Raw genomic sequence first — 8,903 nt, 5'->3', positions numbered from 1 at the left:
ATACTTTTACATAATACATAAGAACATGAAATTCACATACTTTTACATACATATACCACATATACACAAAATACAAATACATTCACATACACACAAAATAGCATCCTACTTAAACCAAATACACATAATTTCACATATATAGATAATAACATCCTAATTATACCAAATACAAAAATTTCACAATCATATACCACATTTACAACAAACATACATACATTCACATACACACAAGAACATCCTACTTATAACAAATACATATAATTTCACATATATTTAGATAATAACATCATATATATATATATATATATATATATATATATATATTTCTACCAAATACTCATATACCATATACATCAAATATCAAATATACACACAATTTTCACATACAAATATCAAATATACACATAATTTTCACATATGACAATTTTCACATAATTTTCACATATAAATACCAAATTCACAAAAAAAATGAAATAATAGAACCTGTAGTGGCGAAAATCAACCGGTAATAGCTGGAAAAACTGTTACTCACCCGATGAAGCTACAAATCCAAAACCTGGGAGCCATCCAAAATGTCACAAATCACTTAAACAATATTTGCAAGGGTAACATACAAATTAAATTACCAAAACATAGAAATTTAATCAACACTTTTTAAGTGTTAACATACAAATTAACAAGGAAATTATCAAAGAAATTTTCAAATCAAATTACCTTAATTTCTTCAAGAAATTGACTTAGAAATTGGTCTCAAATCACACCTTAATCCCTAATACCCTTAATATGAAACAATGTATGGAGAAATCAAGATGGAAGAGGCAAATTGAAGATGAACTTGGTAGAATGTGTAAGGGGGGAAGGAGAAAAGGGCAGGAAACAGAAAGCAAGTAAGAAGAATGAAGTTTCTGCGTGCGTTTATTTTTTATCTGCTTGAAGCTTTTACCGGCGACGCCTTTAGCGGCGACTAATAGGTTATTACCGGCGACTCTTATCAATAGCGGCGACAATCTGGAGGGAAAGGTACCGCGTTATTTTTTAGTGAACTATTAGTGGCAACAATTGCAACCTTTATGTAGCACCTGGTTCCTGGTATGTAAAATTTATCTAAGTATTTTCCATTTTTAGCCTTAGACTCGGCGAGTTGTAGGTCCGACTCGCCGAGTAGAGACAGGATATGGAACACGTCTAAGTTGGCGACTCGGCGAGTCCATATTCTGGACACGGCGAGTCCCCGCTGTCTGGTAAAACCCTAATTCCAAGGGTTTGCACCTATTTAAACCAACCTTATGCGCCCCAAGCTCGCCCCCTTCACCCTCAGAGCCCCCTATATCGTTCTAACATCGTTCCTTGTGAGATTGAAGTGCTTGGTGTGATTTCTTGAAGACTTTGAGAGAGAAAAGAGAGTAGATCAAGAGGAGAGGAAGGAGACCAGACATCTTGGTGTTATTTCAGAGATTTCCTTGAGGTATAACTCAGTTTCCCCATGTTTTCATGCTTATAGTCCCTTAGAGCCCCATTAAAGTCCTTCTTGAGCCATTTCCAAGATTGGGTATGACTTAGGGTCTGTAATAAGCTGATTAACCTTTAGATCTAGGCATGATTGAGCTCCAGGAGCTCGGATCCACTTCCTTTATAAAGCCATATTGCATAAAAGCCCTAGATCTACTCTTTTAGTGCATTTTGAGCCCTAAAACCTTCATTGGTGTTTATTTACACATAAAGTTGGAAACTTTATGTGTTAATCAAGCCCTAAGAACCCAGATCTATGTATGGCATGAGCTGGATTCAAGCAAAATCGAGTATATAGTATTTGCATGTGAAAGAATCGACGAGTCGTTCATCGGACTCGGCGAGTCGAGTCGCGAGTCCCCGAGTTTTCCCCCTTTTCGTGTTTATTGGGTGGAGTAGTGAGTCATGGGGTGTGACTCAGTGGGTCGGAAGCCAGACTGACTCATGAAGGAACTCGGCGAGTCAATGCCCTGACTCGGCGAGTTCAAGGCAATCTTCTTGCCTCAAGAACAGACTTGGCGAGTTGTTCATACAACTCGACGAGTCTCAGCATAGAATGTTCTTCGGATGAAGATGAGCTCGACGAGTTGTTCATACAACTCGGCGAGTAGGTTGAAGGACTATTGGACATCGGTTTAGAAGGAAAACTCGTCGAGTCAATGCCTAACTCGACGAGTAGAGACGGGATTATGGTCAATCGAATGGATAGGGACTCGACGAGTTGGCGAGCCAACTCGGCGAGTCGGGTCAACTGGAAGTTGACTTTGAATTTGACTCTTGGTTCGGTTAGGGGTAAATGGTTATTTTACCCTGAGGTCGATTAGTAGTATTTGACTGAGTGTTTTGTGGGAATTATAGCTGGAGGATTTCCGCAGCAGCAGTAGAAGAAGACAGTCAGTTTCCACGCAGATCAGCAGCTACTTTGAGGTGAGTTACCTTCCAATAGCGGTGGGTCTACGGCCACAATGCCGGCCCACCAGTAGGATTTGTATGATTAGATGATTGTCTTTGTGATATCATCTAGGTTTGCTACTACCTGATATGTTTCTATGCTGGCATGATATGTATATGTGATAGTAGTAGAGTTCGGTTGTTAGGACCGAAGGGTAGGTCAGACACCCCAGATATGTCTGACAGTATGCGATGATATCTTTATATGCTGGCATGATATGTTATATGTGATAGTGGTAGTAGAAGGGGAGTAGTCCCCAAGTTCGGTCATTAGGACCAAAGGTAGATCGGACACCCCAGATATGTCTGATAATATGTTATGTTATGATATATGTGATAGTAGCAGTCGGGGGTGAAATAGTCCACGAGGATCGGTTGTTAGGAGCGATGGGTAGTCAACACCCCAGAATGGCTTGACATGGGTAGTCAGCACCCCAGAACGGCTTGACATGGGTAGGTCGGCACCCCAGAATGGCCCTACCGGGTAGGTCGGGCACCCCAGAATTGCCCGACAGTATGTATGATATGTGATTGTATGGTATGTGGTATGATGGGGGAACTCACTAAGCTTCGTGCTTACAGTTTTCAGTTTTGGTTTTAGGTACCTCTTCTTTGAAGGGGAAGGAGCTGGCGTGGTAGCGGCACATCACATAGACGCCTTGTATTCCGCACTATGAGATCTTCCTGGGGATTTGTACTCTGACATTATTATGTTTTATAAAATGGTTTTCAGACACGCGACATCTTTTATGAAATGATATGATCGGTGAATGTTTTATTTCTAATGTTTTGCTAAGTATATGTTTTAAAAATGAAATTTTGGCCCGTATTTTTAGGACGTTACAAGTTGGTATCAGAGCCCTTGTTTGAGGGATTCGGACACGCCTTCGGGGGTGTCTGAACTCAAATCAAGGGATTAAAAGATTTTAAAGAAGAAAATATTTTCTAAAAAGCTAAGTAAAGAGTTTTAAGAAGGAACGAAGTGTGTGATGTGCGCGACCGACCGAGCTCAAGTAAGTATTCCCCAAAGTACCCGTACAAGCTTATGTTGTGTTTATCAGTTTCAGTGGAACAACATGCTAGAATAGGACTAAGGATCTACAGGTGATGCCTTACGTGCCTGCTTTATGTGCTTTAGTGTATGAAAATTACATGCTAGAATTGAGTAGACGGCAGTAGGATAGCCTATTTAGGTTATGCCTGATAGTATGAGTTTAGCATTGTATTCTAGTTCAACTTCTCTCTATGAGGACGGATTTGCTTGAGATTGTTCCCTTTTGTCTGAATGCTGATTGCTTTGTGCTTCGTGGGACTCTGAGTGATGAGAGTTAGACATTAGGTGAATACGTCACGTCACATGTGATCAGGGTTGAATAATCTTGGAGTGCTGGATTTGGCCCTATTGCGCAGCTCTTGTCTGAGTCTAAACGTTGTAGAGCCGAGTCTGTTACTCGAAGGATTATCTGAGCCTCACCACATGTGATGGTATTCAGGTAATGGCGGGTGATGAGGACATGAGGAGGACCCGCTACCATGGCATGCTCCGAGCTGATATTCGAGAGCATGTCAGTTTTTCAGCTTGCCCTACCTTGGACTCTATGATTGCCAGGGCGAGGGAGAGGGAGATAGATCTGGAGCACATCCGGAAGAGGAAGATAGAGGAGGGACAGGCAGGAGGGGCTTCGGGGATGAAGCCCAAGGGACCAGATGGTATGCCGAAAGGCCAGTCAGGACCGAGCCGTTGCAAGAAATGCGGCAGGCCTCATGAGGGGGCATGTAGGCTGGGATCGTCGGGCTGCTATAAGTGCGGCAAGACGGGGCATTTCAGCAGCGATTGTACCGCCCCTGCACCTATGATACAGAAGTCTGAGTTGCTGACTTTCGACTGCAACCAGAGGGGCCACAAGAAGGCCAATTGCCCCCAGTTGACAGCATCAGCGCCGGTTAAGGCGCCAGCTCCAGCTACCCTGCGGATTACAGATGGCCGGTAGGGTAAGGCAGAGGCTCCAGTGGTGAGGAGCCGGACTTTTCAGCTGACTACCGAGGAGGCACGCGCCGCACCCGATGTGGTGACGGGTATGATTCTTTCCCTCTATTTTATTTTTATGATTTTATGATATTGATATGTGCTCTGTGTATATGTGTTAGGATCGTTCCATGTGAACGGTATCCCTGTTCAGGTGTTGTTTTACTCGGGTGCCACCCAATCATTTGTTTCCCTTGCTCTTAGCAAGAGGTTTACTGAGTCTTCGGGCACGTTGGATTGCCCTTGAGAGGTAGAGATTGCCGAAGATCGATCGGTGCGAGCGTCAGCAGAATTCAGGGATAGTGTTCTAAGGTTATTTGAGGAGCGCTATTTGGTGGATTTGGTTCCCATCCCATTGCGTGGGAACAAGGTGATTATAGGCATGGATTGGTTGAGCCCTAATGGGGCGGTGATAGATTGCGCACAACAGCTAGTGCGGATTAGGACCCCAAGTGGGGGAGAGTTGGTGATCCACAATGAGAGGCCACAACGTGGACCCACAATATGTTCAGCAGCGAGAGCTAGGCGCTACCTTCAGCAGGGTTGCGCGGGATATGTCGCGTACGTTATGGATACCCGGGAGACGGGTAAGACGACGGTGAGAGAGGTTCCAGTGGTGCGAGACTACACTGATGTGTTCCCGGAGGAGCTTCCTGGAATACCTTCGGAGTGTCAGGTAGAGTTCAGGATCGACCTAGTTCCTGGTGCAACTCCGATAGCCAGGGCACCCTATCGGTTGGCTCCTCCCGAGATGCAGGAGCTGTCTACACAGCTGCAGGAGCTGCTAGACAAGGGATTTATTCGACCAAGCAGTTCACCCTGGGGAGCCCCGATCCTGTTTGTGAAGAAGAAGGACGAGTCACATCAGATGTGTATAGATTACCAGGAGTTGAATAAGGTAACGGTGAAGAACCGTTACCCACTCACAAGGATTGATGACCTCTTTGATCAGTTACAAGGAGCATCTTGGTTCTCTAAGATCGATTTGCGTTCAAGTTATCATCAGATGAGGGTCAGAGAGGAGGATGTATAGAAAACCGCGTTTCGGACGCGGTATGGCCATTATGAGTTCGTGGTGATGCCGTTTGGGCTCACCAATGCTCCTGCCGCGTTCATGGACCTCATGAACCGTGTGTGTACACCGATGCTGGATCGGTCTGTGATAGTTTTTATTGATGACATCTTGGTTTATTCCAAGACGTAGGAGGAGCACGATGAGCATCTGAGAGAGGTTTTGGAGACCTTGAGGAGGGAGAGCTTGTACGCCAAGTTCTCCAAATGTGAGTTTTGGTTGCGCGAGGTTCAGTTTCTTGGGCACCTCGTCAACTAGAACGGGATTTCAGTAGACAAGGCCAAGGTGGAGGCCATGATGAGATGGGAGGTTCCGAAGTCTCCATCCGAGATTCGGAGTTTCCTAGGATTAGCAGGCTACTATCGGAGATTCATTCAGGATTTCTCCAAGGTAGCCGTACCCCTGACACGGTTGACTAGGAAAGTCGTGGTCTTTCGATGGGGGCCTGAGCAGCACGCAGCGTTCGAGATTCTGAGGCGGAGATTGTGCAAGGCGCCAATATTAGCCCTGCCCGAGGGCATAGAGGATTTTGTGGTAGACTGTGATGCATCTATATCAGGCTTAGGCGTAGTATTGATGCAGAGGGGACATGTCATTGCTTATGCCTCGAGGCAACTGAAGTGTAACGCCCGTAGATCAGGGCTAGTCAATTTAGAGACGATAGGCGTCAAAAATGAATTTTTGATGGAATATTATTTAGAAGGATTAATATTAACCAATTTGTAGTATATTTCACAAGGTTTCCGTGCATATAAAGAACGCCAAAATCCGAGTTATAACGAAGAAGTTATGACCTGTCGAAGTTTCACGACAGAATCGGCACGACCCAGCGCAACCCAGCGCGACGTAAATAGTGAATTTAAGGTAGATAGATATATATCCTTAGTGATCTAAATGATAATTGAAGATCTCATCAATAGTAGTGCAACGACGGAAAGACGGACGAAAATGGAGTTCAAATGAAGGAGTTATGAATTTCGAACGGAGCTTTCCTGTCCCGGCCTACTAAAGATAATATATAAGTAATATATTTATAATATATTAAAAGTAAAGTCAAAATTAGCCAACGGAGTCTAAACGAGAGTTGTAGAGCATAAACTCACCTTCGCGTCGATATAAAGAACGTCGAAAACGAAGTTCGTATGCGAAAGTTATGAATTTATGAAGTTTGGGCCGCGAAACCCCAAAACTGTCAGAGACCACGACGTGGCAAGTCGTCTGACACCTCCGGGGGTCCCCCAGATGCAACCTGCGATGACGCATGCAGTGACGACCAAGCCCACGATGTGGAAAAAGGTTGCCACGACGTGGCAAGGGCAAATTTTGCCCTATAAATAGATTTGAAGGGCCAGCCGTTTAGGGTTGCTATTTTCTCTTCTTTATCCCGTTTTACCTCGATTTGCGTGTAATAAATATCCCGAAGCCCCGGTATCAACCCCGAGACCCGAAGCAAGTCCTGAAGCACCAAAGATCCCGAGAAGAAAAGAGTTTCCGAACCGAAGCTCTACCTGCGAGAAGTCCGGTGTGTGAAGAGATCACAGTTTCACTGAAGGATACTACTTCTAAAAGCCGTAGTGTTGCCCGATCATCTTCTGATCAAGTGAGTGTGTGGTCACTTTCATCTAACACATAAATATTAAGTATTTGCTATGAAATACGTGGTATGTGTATAATATATTGTTGTTTATTTGAGATGATTGTGGAATGGATGAATTATATAAGTTTTAATGAGTTAAACTATATATGTATTTTGTATCTAAAAATATGTTGGGTAGAACATGAGTAGATGAGGTTGTTGGTAGGTGATAAAAGGTGGGTTGGACCATGAGATAAAAGGATAAAGAGATAAACTAGTTTTAGATCCCAGAGTATGGATCAGAGCAGGAGGTTAGTTTTAGATCCAAGGGTATGGATCAGATCAAGAGGTTAGTTTTAGGTCCAAGAATATGGATTAGGTAATGAGGAAAATTTAAGATCTGGGAGTACGGATTATGTATTTTAGAACTACGTATTCATTCGATAAGGTATCATGTGTATAGTCCCTTTTAGGAATCGTGATTTTAAATACGAGTATTGATTACAATATGAAATATACATATGTATGTGAAGTATTTGTCATTGTCCGAAATACGTGTTAGATATATTTGATAATATACAACGTGCGAATCAGATATGGTTCAATATGTGTTAAGATGTGTATATATGATACTATTACTTAAAAACCTTGTGTTAAGTATACACTAGTTAGCGTTTCCTAAACGGAGATAGTATCAAAATTTGATTATAAACATTGTAGGTTTGCCTAGTAATGGGTTAAGACTTAAATGGGATGTTTAGTTCAATTAGGATTGGGATTTGGGTAGTCTCCTATTAAGAGTACGTGTGTTGTGACATTGATGGTAGGTGGAGTACGTCCTACGTATAGAAGTACATTTTATGTACGAAGTCTTTTTCAAAGCTCTGTGTCTTGGGTGTTGCTTGTGCCATGGTACTACTATGTTCTCGAGTACGATTATTTCGCATACCAAAGTACTATAATGTGCCAGAAGTACCATCATGTACAAAGTCCCTTTGACAATTTTGTGTGTCGGCTATGGGAGCTTACGAGAGTACTCTAGTAGTATTTCCCCATACTTTTATTTTGAGAGAGCTTTGGAGTCAGCGTTTCTTTTATGAAGTGATCGACCGAGCTTCATATGTTAGCGTTTTCTTTCACGAAGTAATTAAGGGAACTTCGTAGACTACCTAATAAAGTGCGTCGGTAAAAGACCACTGCTAGGTATGTCTGGTGTTATATTACTGGGATAGGTAAAGTCTGGGGGTATAATACCTGATGATAGTCGGACCACGCATAGACATTGTTATCTAGATAACTACCCCTGACTTAAAATGTCTTGTGGTTCTTTCTTTTACGAACGAAGGTTTGTGGTGAAACTTGTTCCATTCCCCTCATTTGATGTCTTTATTGATCCTCGATTGCTGCCAGGGAATTTCCAAAGCAGCTTCGTCAGTTGTTATTCATATCGAATCCTTAGGCTAGATCTCGTAAGATCATTGTATATGGTCAGTATGTGGGGATCGGCGGGATGGGATATGTTTTTTTAGAAATATAATATGTGTTCATAATATTAGTGGTTTTGCAGGATCGAGATATACTTTATTATCACGTTGTTTGAATTAAGAGCTTTCATAGTCTATGTTCCTTAGATAATTAGGTTCATTGGGTAATATTGGAACTAAATGTTCTTTAGGTGTTCTTAAACTAGGTGTCCATTAATTATTGTGAATTGTGTGTTCACCAGAGGTGATCCAAGAACCATGTCAACACTAGACTTTGTGCCAATT

This window comes from Lactuca serriola, chromosome 4, assembly GCF_051521515.1.
Source record: "Lactuca serriola cultivar US96UC23 chromosome 4, Lser_US96UC23_V15, whole genome shotgun sequence".
NCBI lineage: Eukaryota > Viridiplantae > Streptophyta > Magnoliopsida > Asterales > Asteraceae > Lactuca > Lactuca serriola.
Note: the sequence above shows the minus strand (reverse complement) of the source record.